At 40.5% G+C, this 12,429-nt stretch overlaps 1 protein-coding gene across 1 annotated transcript in view; it reads right to left on the bottom strand.

Annotated features, from left to right (window-relative positions):
• Positions 1-12,429, bottom strand: part of LRCH1 (leucine rich repeats and calponin homology domain containing 1) — a 163,285-nt gene that overhangs the window by 4,793 nt on the left and 146,063 nt on the right. The window lies entirely within an intron of this gene.

Below are 12,429 nucleotides of genomic sequence, written 5' to 3'. Positions count from 1 at the left end.
GCATGGTGTGTTCAGTGTTCCACTATTGGTCAACCCCTATTCCACCCTCTGTAAGGGGGGTACAATGTATTGAAGTGGGTAGCCAAGACGTGAGCAAGTGAAAAAGGTTGGAAAGCACTCCCTTAATAGAAAGGATTGGAGTACATCCAGCCAATTTACTGCTAGCAAATTTCCTCCGAACCTTGTATCAGATGTGTGCTGGTGAAAATCTCCAATTAATTATACTGTGTCAGTCGGCAGTGTGATGCCTGTCTTCAGTGTGGTCTGACGCATTTATTTCAGGAATGTTTTACTTTCCAGACATCTGGAGAGCACAAGCCTCACAGATGAGAATGGTCCAGGAAGTTTTTCTCAGATGGATTTTGACATAATATGCCAATTAAAAGCATATTTTAAAATAATGCTCCATGTATAAAGTTGTAATTGGTGAGTAAACACACTAGAAAAGGAATCTGTTCAACTAGAAATATCCCCTACTATTAAAATGCATTATATGAAAATATAAGCCAATTTACAATGCAGCAAGTGACATTTGAGAAACAACATAATAATGGCAAATAAATGACAAAATGTATTATATTATTCATATTAGAAATCTTTACTCTTGAATGATTCTGATGTTCACCTACGATACTAAATAAAGCTATAAAATGAACCTTTTAAAATAAATAAATAAATGGTACACATCTTTGACTTCAGAATCAATCACCATAAGTGATAACCATCTGAAAATGCATAATATAGCTTATCTGAAACTTTTAGTGTATTTTTGCATGTCAATTATAGATGCATTTAAATCTTATCACACTGCTTACATGATGCCAAATTAAACACTTGCAGCAGCATTTTGGTTCCCCTTTCTTCTAGAGTGCCTGGGGACCTGTAAAACCTTGGGAGTTTGATTACAGCAGTACAGAATCGTAGCTATGGATTAAAGTGGATCTAAAGCCAAAACCTTTTTTTTGTTTAGTGGGGAAAGATTAGAACTCCTGTCAGGTTTTAAAGCAGTGAGAGGCTCCGTTGGCAAGATTCCTTCACCTCCTGTCTGGTAAAAACCTTGTCCCGCCCGGAACAGAAATTGTTGTGTGTTTCCCTGTTGCAGATTTTCCCTCAATTTCTGTCTGGTAAAAGGATGTTCCCAGAACAGAAAGTGAGGGAAAATCTTTTTAAGAGTCCAGGAGAGCAGAAATCCTGACAAGGGTATTACCTTTCCCCATTCTCTATCGAGTCTAGATACACTTTAATACCAAAAGCATGGATTTCCAGTGACACACTTTATTGGCTACATTGGTATTAATAACAAACTCAAACTGAAGCCAAAGCGTTTTGTTTTTTAGTAAGGGTTTTAACCCTTTAACCCTTACTAAAAACAACCCTCAGTTGTTTATTGCCTGTGTCCTATTATAGAGATTTCCCTTCACTTCCTGTCCAATAGTCACAACAGGAAGTGAGAGGAAATCCCTCCAAAGAGAGGGAAATCTATTTTAAGGAATTTTTCCTTTTTATTGTTACCCTTTAAGCAATGTAAAAATCACTGCTCCTTTCAAAACGGTATTTTTTCAAAAAGTTTTTTTTCCTCATTGATACACGTACCCCAGGGCAGTACCCAGATCCCCGTACACTTTTTATGACCAATAAACTGCATATAAGGCTACAAAATGGGGGACATTTGATTTTCAATGTTCTACCCCCATAGAACTACATTGAGTTTGAGTTTGAACTTTTTCCATGTTCTAAAGTTCGAATTCGAACCGTACATGGGTGTGTTCGGCCCATCACTAATGACAACCCAAACATTCAGTGATAACAGTCACCAGGGTGTTATCCTAGAAGGTGGCAGAGAATACCAGGAAGTAAAGGGAAAGTGATTATTTGTCCCTTCATTTCCTGGTAAAGGCACCATTTAAAATATTGTAACGTACCAATATAAAAATAGAAATCTACTGTTAAATACAGTCTTATCATTTTAATTCATACTTTTGAGTTTTCCAACATTACTGCAAATTGTTACCTTTTTGGATTCTCTACCCATACTGCAAATGGCCATCAGCATAGGACCAAGGAATATGAAAGCTCAAAAGTATCCATGAAAATGACAGCCTTGATTTAGCAGTAAATATCCATTTTTACATTGGCATTTTAAATAGTGCTTTTATTTTCACAATTCAGGTGAAGCTCTTTTTAAATTGTTCAATAAAGGTTATCACTTGAACGGCAAACTTTCGTCACTCTGTTAAAGAATTGGTTACTTTACCTCGGAAGTTGGGACTGGGCCCCAACCCCTCTTGTTGGCCCAACTATACAGTAGCTTGACATTAAAGCCAGTAGGATAGCAGGAGGGGGTGGATCCAAGTATTGACTTTCTATTTGAATCTGTTTGCATAAGAGGTTTCTGGCTTTTCAAGTGTTGCTGACGTGGAGATATCTGGAGGCACTGGCGGAACTACCTGGGTCGCAGCGGTCGCAATTGCGACCGGGCCCTGGCATTCCGCCACTTGGGGGGGGGGGGAGCAGTGAAGAAGAAGAGGGCCCCCCCCCAAGATCGTGCAGCTCCTTTTCTGCCACACAGCCACCCGCAGCATGTACGGGTGGCTGGGGGGCGGGGACGGAGAGGCTGTCACCAGTCCCACAGAGTGTGCTGCAGGCACCGCCGGGCAGCACATTCTGCTGTGTGAGGACCCTCTCCTCTTAGCCCCGCCCCCTGGCCGCCGAGACGAGGTAGAAGGCCCTGCAGGAGAGGAAAGGTAAGTCTGGAGTGGGAAGGGGGGCGCGGGGAAGTGTGGGGGGGATGCTGGTGATATTCCGTAGTGCTGACTTTTATTATAATGTATTGCTGGGACTTGTAGTCCCGCATAGCTGGTGGTATTCTGCATTGCTGTATAATCATTATACAGCAATGCAGAATAGCTCCAACTATGTAGGACTACAAGTCCCAGCAATGCATTATATTTTTAAGTAGGGATACACCACTGCCAATACTTAGCATTTTCACAAGCACTCATACTCGTGAAAATGCCCCAACACTAAACGCAGATACCGGTGTTCTGTCGAGAACGCAGACGTAGTCGAATTTGCCGACCTCACCATCTGCGCTTGCACACAGACCAATATTATCGAGGAAACTGATTTATTCACAAAGTATTCCGTTGAAATCGTTAATTGTGACCGTTAATAATATTCCATCCATCATTTACTGCCACCCGTCATTTAATGCCATGGACGGTATATTATTAACGGTCACTATTAACCATTACAAACAAATACTTTGTAAATAAATGCCGGGTTCCTTGTTAATCCCGTCTGTACTTAAGCGCAGATACTGGGTCAGCGTTCTCGACAGAGCACCGTCACTAAAATTTTAAACAAGTGGCTGCCTGAGGTCCTGCGTTTGCTGGGGACCTCGGCAGACTTCCTGTTAACCATGCGGTGCCATGGTGGTTGGGGCCTTCATGGTTTCTTGCACCGGGGCCCTGAAGGTTCTAGTTACGTCTCTGTCTGGAGGTGCCAGGCATGCAAGTGGCAGATTGGTAAGATTTATATGGTTACAGGTACACTTTTTTTCCTCAATCTTTATAAATGTTTTGGAGGATTGTAAATGAACAAATTGCATAAATAATGCTTATGCACATTTTGTTGTTGCACCAGCCCCTCATAGCTTTGCTAACCATGCATGCGCAATCCACTTTTTCTTTCACACACAGCATGCTCAGCTGCTGCTGTGAGAGAGAGCGGACCGCACATGTGCAGTTAGGCAATCTGAGTTCTTCTAGCTGCGTGCTTGTTCATGAGGATTTGCGGGCCACACATTTAGTGATCGGTCCCTCTTGCCATGTAGGCGGGACAGAGAAGGAGAGCCCACAGGAGCATCATTAATAAAAGCATTAATTTATAGAAATGGAAAGGAACGTTTTTATATACATTGTAAGCTGAAATGTTAAAAAACAAAACAAAAAAAACCATTAAAGTTGAACTAACCCTTTAGGCCTTGTTCACACCAAATGCAGACCAGATCCGGTCAGGTTTCTGCACACGCAGTGTAGTGGATTGTGCCGCGTTTTGGATGCGTTTTGGATGCGTTTAGGGCCGGTTTTGGTTAAAAAAAAAAGTTTAACATGGACTTTCAGGCACTTGCATGCGTTTTTGATGCGTTTTTGCGTTTGATGCGTTCCAGACCAGATCCAGAGCAGGTAAAATAGGGCTTGCCGCATTTTTTTCATCCGGTCTGGATCCGCACGCTGCGGTGTGAACTGGAGGTCAAAATACCATAGGAATAAATTGGACGCAGTTTTGATCCGGTCTGCACCTGCTCTGGTGCGGATCTGCTCTGCGCTTGGTGTGACCAAGCCCTTAAAGTGACATTAAACCCTCAGATTTTGTAACATAACACGATACTGTAATGTGTGCCTTACTGTAATCCATGGTTGTTTCCCTTCTCTTTGCTGCTCTTCCTTTTAAATCTGTATCTCTTCTCATGCTGGGCAGGACTTCTGTTTTGCAGCAGACTGCCTTGTCTCTGGAATGGCTACATGGTGTCTGTGTGTAGGTTTGCAACCTGAGCCAGCACTACAGGAAGAGGCACTCAGCTGCAAAGGGAAGTTCTCCCCCAGCATGAGAAGACATGAGGATTTAAAAGGAAGAGCAGCAAAGAGAAGGGAAACAACCATGGATTACAGTAAGGCACACATTACTGTATTGGTTTATGTTAACAAATCTGAGGGTTTAATGTCACTTTAACAGCTGAAACATCTTTGCGGAAAAGTACTTTGACATCCAGAGTACTCATAAGCAATATGCAGTAAGTAACTGGCTAATAACTAACAACATATTTATTACTCTGCATTTCTTTTATATTGACATTATTTAATGGGAACATTTCCTGATATTTCTGTATACACTGTAATGTATACATACAAAAACGTCCTTTAATAAAACAGAGGGACATAATTATGAACCAAAACTTTGCCTAAAAATAAGGCATTTACTTTTTAGAAGGGATGCACCGAAATTTAATTTTTAGAGCGAACATTTCTCAGGTCGAAACTGAAAATTAAGGGGTTTTTTTCCAACCTTTTAAAATTCGTTTTTGTTTTTTTACTTTACTTTTTGGGGCGTCTGGGAAATATTAGGGGTCTAAACAGATCCCTGATATTTCCCCTTTAAAATAGAAAAAAAGATTGAGGACACAGAGTCCTAAATCTCTTTTTCTGCAGCCTCTATTATGTTATGTTACTCTATACTGAGTGCTCATGTTCATTCATAAACTGTGGAGGTAGTATCAGTTACTATGTCCACAATCATGAATAAACAGGATGTAGAGCACTTCCTGTACATTCATAACAGGGGACATAGTAAGCTTACTATGTCCTCAGTTATTTATAAACACTCAGCAATCAGTTCTGAACACAGGCCAGGTGGGGTGGTGCTGGAGAGCTTGGCCTCCTGCGACAGCTCTCCTTCCCACTCTCCATCCTGACTTGCCTGTCGCTGGAGCAGAGCTCGGCCTCCTGTGACAGCTCTCCTCCCCACACTGCCCTGCTCGGCCTCCTGAAAGCTTCTCTCCTCACCGCTGTATGCCGGTCTGTGTCCCCACGGATCCCCACTGCCCCTGCCGACACAGGCAGGGGAGAGCATCGGGCATCGGAGGAGACACAGACCGGCGCCCAGTAGGGAGGAGAGAAGTTAGGGATGCACTGGATTTTTGGCCACATTTTTGGCCGTTATGATACTTTTGGCATTTTTCCCAAAGAACTATTTTGTTTTGGTGGTTGAAATTTCAGTGCATCCCTACTTTTTAGTGATTGGATACAACCTGACTGCACTTGGCGTGTCTGGCACCTAAAGTGTTAATGATTTTACATGCTGCGAAATATCACAGCTGATAGGATAAAACTGGTTCTCTATACGAGTGTGGTCCCTTTCGGTGCCCTGATATAATATTAAAGGCTTTATTTTTCATTAAAAAGCTAAGATCCGTAATGTCATTGCAAGCAGAGAAGTGCACATTATGTGACACGCTGCTCAGTTATAACTTGCCAGACCCGTCTGTCATTCTATTTTACTATAGCGTGAAAAGGGCATACATTCCCCTAAAGAGCTAGCCAGTTAAAGTCGCCGGGAGTCTGTTTAAACAGCCCCGATGCTGGCGACGTACACTGTACGTCGTCAGTCACGAAGGGGTTAAACGTGATTTTTATAGCGAAAAATATTAATAGCAAAGAGAAGTCAAATTCAGACATACTGAAAGATTAACAAAAAGGATGGTGATAGGATCCTTTTTCTAGGATACACAACAGAAGGCAAATGCAACACTTTTACTTTATTGTAACCATGTGAATTGTCACTAATGTACTTCCCCCAATACAAACATTGCAAGGGAACCCATGCATAAATTGCTAATACTTATTCACAGGTTTTAGAGTACATTAGAAAAACAAAAATCAAATAAACTACCCAACATGGCTTCCCTTGTTTAAATCTTTAACTGTCAGCATAGAAACCGCAACCTAATGTTTAATGCATTTTCCAAAATTGACTTGACATTTAATTCTTATGGATGAATTGTGATTACAGTGTAACTTCTTATACAAGTATTCATAAACATCTGAATCCCTCCTGCAGCTTACTAGGCCAGCAATGCATTGATTGCAACAGAGGGATTAAGATGTTCGCTAATTGAATTTACAAAAATGAACGTGAGTAGACAGAGACCTCTCTGAAATTCTTTCTACAAATGATGGCGAGTATTGTCCGTGATACTTTTTTATTTTTCACTAGCAGTTACATTTTCAGGACACGCTTTTACCCCTTATTATAAGATTTAAGCTGTATTAATACACAAAGGCTTAGCAAAATGTTAAGAATAAATCTGCAAGACAACAATCTACGCAAAAAAATAAAGACATGTGGTAAAAAAAGTGTGACAATTAGTCAGATAAGGAGTAGCGAAGGGAACTGTGGAATGTAAGGGAGAGGAATGCTAGGTAGGATTTTTAAGCAAATAAAAAAGCACTTAAAAATGGAAGCAGCCATTTTTTTGTAATTATAAAATGTGAATGGGAACATGTAACAAATATAAAATATAACACTTTAAGAACCAAACCATTCATGTCCTCTATTGAATGGTCTGGCTGGGAGAAATGATGCCCCACAGGTGTGCAGTAATCATCTTCCTTATGTTCTTTTATGGTGTGTTTGTGTAGATTCATTCTTTTTTGTAATTTCCTGTTACAACAATGTAACATTCCTGGTTGCACACGACACGTTATATTGAATGAAGTACACGACATTACTGGAGTTACAACTGTATGATTCTGTAATACTGAGCACTGGTTCACACCAGAACTGCATCACAACTGCATGTGTCTGTGCAGCTGCAGTGCGATTTGCCACGTTTTTGCCACTTGATCCAATGCGGTTTTATTTTTTGAGAATGCAAATTAGACAATGATGTCACTCCCTTGTGCCTGTCAGTGCACCTCCAATTCTGCTTTTTCTTTTGTTTCATTTTCCATGCGGTCCGTTGCGGTTGCATGAGTTTTGATGTGTTGTGATCTGATGCAGCTAAAGTAGGGCAAGCAATATTTTTTTTGACTGTATCAGAACGGACTGCACTGGTGTGAATAGAGCACCAGAAATCCCATAGGAAAGCATTGTAATACGTTTTTGATGCAGCTGCAAAACTGAACGAATTGCATCACAACTGTATCTGATGTGAACTAGCCCTGAAGGGTGTGTGTGAGAGAAACACTTTAAGGCCCCTTTCACATGAGCAGTCTGATTGGGTCCGCCTGTCTGTTTTTCAGGCGGACCCGATCAGTCTATGGGTAGCTAGGCCTAAACAGACGGGTGTCTGTCTACACGCGGTTACCCCTGGCTCCAGCCAGGTCCGGAAAAACAAATAGAACAGTTCCGTTTCGCCGGACCTAATTATGCTGGATCAGGGGTAATCTTATGTAAACGTACACAAGTCTGTTTACATCTGACTTCCCATAGACCAACATGGGATTCGGCAGTTTTAGTTCTTTCCTCCATCACAAGATGGAGGTAAAGCTGGATAGACACAGATGTCATATCGGTGACATCCGATCCAAACTGCATGGATCAGTACACAGATCCCCTCCTGATCAGGCCTTGTGAAAGGGGACTAAAATGGATTCATGAGGGTCCACAGTTTGCAGTTTCCTGCTGATTAATTTATGTCTGCGCTTTAGTAGTTGCCTTTAGTCTGGCATTGGGGGATGCTGGAAGACTTCTTATCCTCCGTTATGGTTTGCAGATTCTAGATTGTCTTTCCTAGTGGATTGTATGTGGTCACTAGAGGAATATGGTTACCTGTTTTTTTTCCTCTCTGTATTGTAGTAGGAGATTTTCTCTTTGGGCTTTCACAGCAGTGTTAATGCTTGTGCTGATGGTTTTGTTGCTGTTACCTTCCTTATGAAAGAATTCTACTTGTAGTCTGAAATGTTTATTTCGGTCTTCTGGGTTTATAATTAAATGTGGTGGTCATATCTAGTGGTGCATACCTTAATATACAGTAGACCCAATGGCTGATCCACTGTTCCAGATACCACCGCCAACACACCAAACAAGCCATCATACACAGCCAGGACACTGGATACCACCGCACATGCTCTGACCCAGAAGACAGAAATAACCATCTCTAATTACTAATTCAAACCTCCCCCCCAAAAAAAAAACCGTAGTGAGTGCATGCAGCCCTAGAAGGGATCAGAAAGATAATCAAAAACTGTAACCCATCATAATAAAGGGTGAAATACTAAAGAAAACCTTCCAGCATTTTGCTAAACCTTTGTGTATTAGTATTGCTTGAACCTTAGAAGAAGGGGTACACCCCTGAATGCTTGTCCTGAACACATAATTGTTAACACAGATAAAAAAAAGTATCACAAACAATACTCAACCGTGTATAGTGCACTTTTGAGCAATAATATGCTTGTGTCTGTGTCTTGAATTGTGAGACATCAGTGCACTAACAATATAGCACAGAATAATGCGGATTATCATGCGGTTATGGTGATGGTTAAGAGGCTCAGCGTGAAGTCATGCATCTCTCACCACGGCTGTCATAGCGGGACTGCAACCCATGCTTGGCCAAACGCAAAACAAGTTTCAATTATCCCTCTGTGACCTTATCAGATCAATATTGCTTACTGTGGCTAAATGGCACATATGGTGTGTATATAGGAGCTAAAAAAAAAAAAAAGCATCAAGGAGCCATTTCATGTGACCTTTAAAACGAAACTCTGGGTACAAAAATTGGTGCTATTTCTGAGTTCCATATTCTGTACTAGACCATTTAAAGCTCCTATGTTGGCATACATTTTCAGGAAACCAGTGTTCCAATGTTATTATATTTGGGCCTTACAGAGTACAAGAAAATCCAAGAATGCATTTCATGCTTTATCTATCACCTTTTATAAAAATGTAATAGTGGCGATAATAAAATCAGTCATCAGAGTTGCTATCTCTTTGACACCAACCACGTATTGTTGATGTAAGAAACAGCAAAGACAGAAATATACACTATTTATATTGTAGAGCTAAAACCTAGAGATCATTAGAAAATCATTCAGTTCGAATCATGCCCAGGACACTATCTTCATTTGTATGTTCTCCCTGTGCTTGTATGGGCTTCCTCCCAGTACTCCAGTTTCACTCCAAAGACATGCTGGTAGGTTAATTGGCTCCTATATTAACTGGCCCTAGTATGTCAATGCATGTATGCATTGCAAGCTTCTTGAGGGCAGGGGCTAATCTGAATGTACGGTACGTAAAGCGCTATGCATGTTATCGGCACTATATAATTGTCTGTATAAAATAAATCATACTGAATAAAGGAGTGGAAGCAATTGGTTATCTACTAACACATTCAAATAAACACCAACTATGGTAAAATCAGAAAGTCTGCCCAGTATACTTTGAGTTCTTTGTAATCCATTGAATCCAGATGCTAACGTTCACCTCAGATATGTAGCTGTGGTATACTACATGAAGCTTGTGCTGTTTAACCTCCTCTCTTTCTCTTTCTGCCAATCACCAATCAAATTCAAACTTCTAATGTAGGTCTGAAACTGAATGGCGGCTGTGAAACACTTCCTAGTCTGGCCTTTTATTAACCTTGGGCTTTTATATGTGAGAGGCTGCAATGACCCTGTAATAAGGCTAGCCATTCATACCTAGTTCAAACCCGAACTCTAGGCAAGCAGATATATGCAGTTGAAAACTATGGGAACTGAGGATTTGTAATCCTGTGCAGCTAATCTTGTGACCCAAAAACCAGACTCTTTACATCTTCTATAGGAGCACAGTTTGGTCAAAAGTGCTTACTGACTACAATGAAGGAGCAGCAGGACACTGAAAAGAGCATCCTTTTGTTTACTTCTCCTGTCAGCATGTTCACTGCCCCTTTCTCTACATGTCCTGCTGTACAGTGGATTGCTGATACCAGGACATTTTCAGGTACTTACATTTGCTGAATTATGAATATAACTTATGAATGAAATAAATATATAACTGCATTATTATTGTACCATATTGTTCTGGAGTTCATTTTTAAACACTTGAGAGCAATCTCCTCTACTATACTCTGCATTACATACCTTAAACTCCAGTTCTATTCTTAAGCGGTCTAGCAGGCCAAAAAATAATATTTGGCTTCTACATCATTTACGTAAATATCATGTTTCAAATACTTAGGCCTGATATAAAAATGAGTCTTGTCCTTTTGAAGACTAATTTGCCAGAATAATGCAGTCACATATGGCTCATATGGTACTTTGAACCTTAAAAAAACGTTGACAATCATAAACAATGCTACTAAACGCAGGAAAGCTACCAGTAGCAGAACAAAAGAGAAAATGACAATTAAATGGGTACCTTCAAAGTTCCAAATCTATAGATGCGAATGTGAACATGCAAATTGGTTATGCCAATACAGCATTCCAGTGGTAGCTAAAGTATATTAATACAAAAAGGAGTATATGCAAGAGTAAAAAGCCTATCAGGTCCCAGGAGTGTAAGAAAGTAGATGTAGTAGGTGGGATTTTCTCTCCCACAGCCAGAAGAACATCAACAGTCTTTTGAATGTGACGGATATTCAATTGCAGGATGTCATTTGGAGAGCAGAGGTCAGCCTATCCGAAGGGCAGCCATCAGAACAGAAAGAAACAGTGGACAACATTAAAAAGACAACACAGATAGAGAATCAAGTAAAATAAATAATGTCCTAGGGGGTGAAGATTATGGAAGGGCTGCTACGTGTGTTTCCACAAAAGCACAAGCCTCTAAGCCAGTAAATTACTAGAGCACAAATGATTAAGTAGGGGCCACAGGCAAATCTTTAAAAAATGTCTATGTGCACGCCAAGTAAACATACAGAACTGCTGAAGTACATTTGTAGCATAAATGCGTTGCTGGGAGTAAATGGATATTGGTGGGTGGCCATGCCAGCAAGAAATCATTCTTTAACATAATGAAGGGATGCACAAGAGAAATTTGCAGCAACAAGCATTACAATGAAACACAAACAGAGATGACATGACACCATACAGTGTGCAGTTCCATGTAGCGCATAAGCATTATTTATGCATAAGCTATGATTGTCCATATTCAAATATAACTGTATGTACAGTAATAGAGGCATATCGAAAGGATTATCCACTTTGGCCCACATGTTTTTTCTAAGAGGATTTCTAAAAAGCAGGATTACTACACCGTTCCACCAGTACCTCATCACATGATGCGGTTAGGTTGATATGTGACATCACATACATAATTTTTCTCCTCTAACTTAGATTGACATTAAGTGTATCTAACCTCAGGGAAAAAATTAATATATTGTCGTTTAACTGTCCTTAGATGTGATGATTGCACTAGTTTTTGTTTTTTTTTCTAGTTTAAAGTACATACCTGTTGATCTTGTCAGAAATCTTGATTCCTTGTAACTTCCTGTGCAATAAACTGAAATCTCAAATAATGTTTTCAGCTTTGCCATCTATCTTCTGTAAACTACATCCCCCCCCACCCCATGTAACGGAGATGAGGATAAGGGCAGGTGTTTGTATTCCAACTACAATCTAGAGTGCCTAAGTGAGCATTGTCACCCTAGAGGAAGCATACTACTGTCAGAGTCACCAGGTGAATATAAAAGTCATGCAGCCACCACATCGAAGGACTGGTAGGCTGAAATATATTACATTTTTGTTTTTAGGCTCAGATATGTGTTAGGATTAGGATGTAGGAAAACTAAGGTTTTTGCAAAGAAAGCAACGAAATGCAAGCACTCAAGTGGCATCAAAATAAGCTACAATTAACAAAGGTGTCTTTGGCTTCCAAAATAAGTCAATGGGATGCATACAAACACTGGGGGCTGTGGGTGCAATTGCAAGGTAAGTATGATCTGGGAAAGGG

The sequence above is a fragment of the Nanorana parkeri genome, unplaced genomic scaffold (genome assembly GCF_000935625.1).
Source record: "Nanorana parkeri isolate BGI_ZX_2015 unplaced genomic scaffold, ASM93562v1 scaffold1335, whole genome shotgun sequence".
NCBI lineage: Eukaryota > Metazoa > Chordata > Amphibia > Anura > Dicroglossidae > Nanorana > Nanorana parkeri.
Note: the sequence above shows the minus strand (reverse complement) of the source record. Positions and strands in the feature narration are given on the sequence as shown.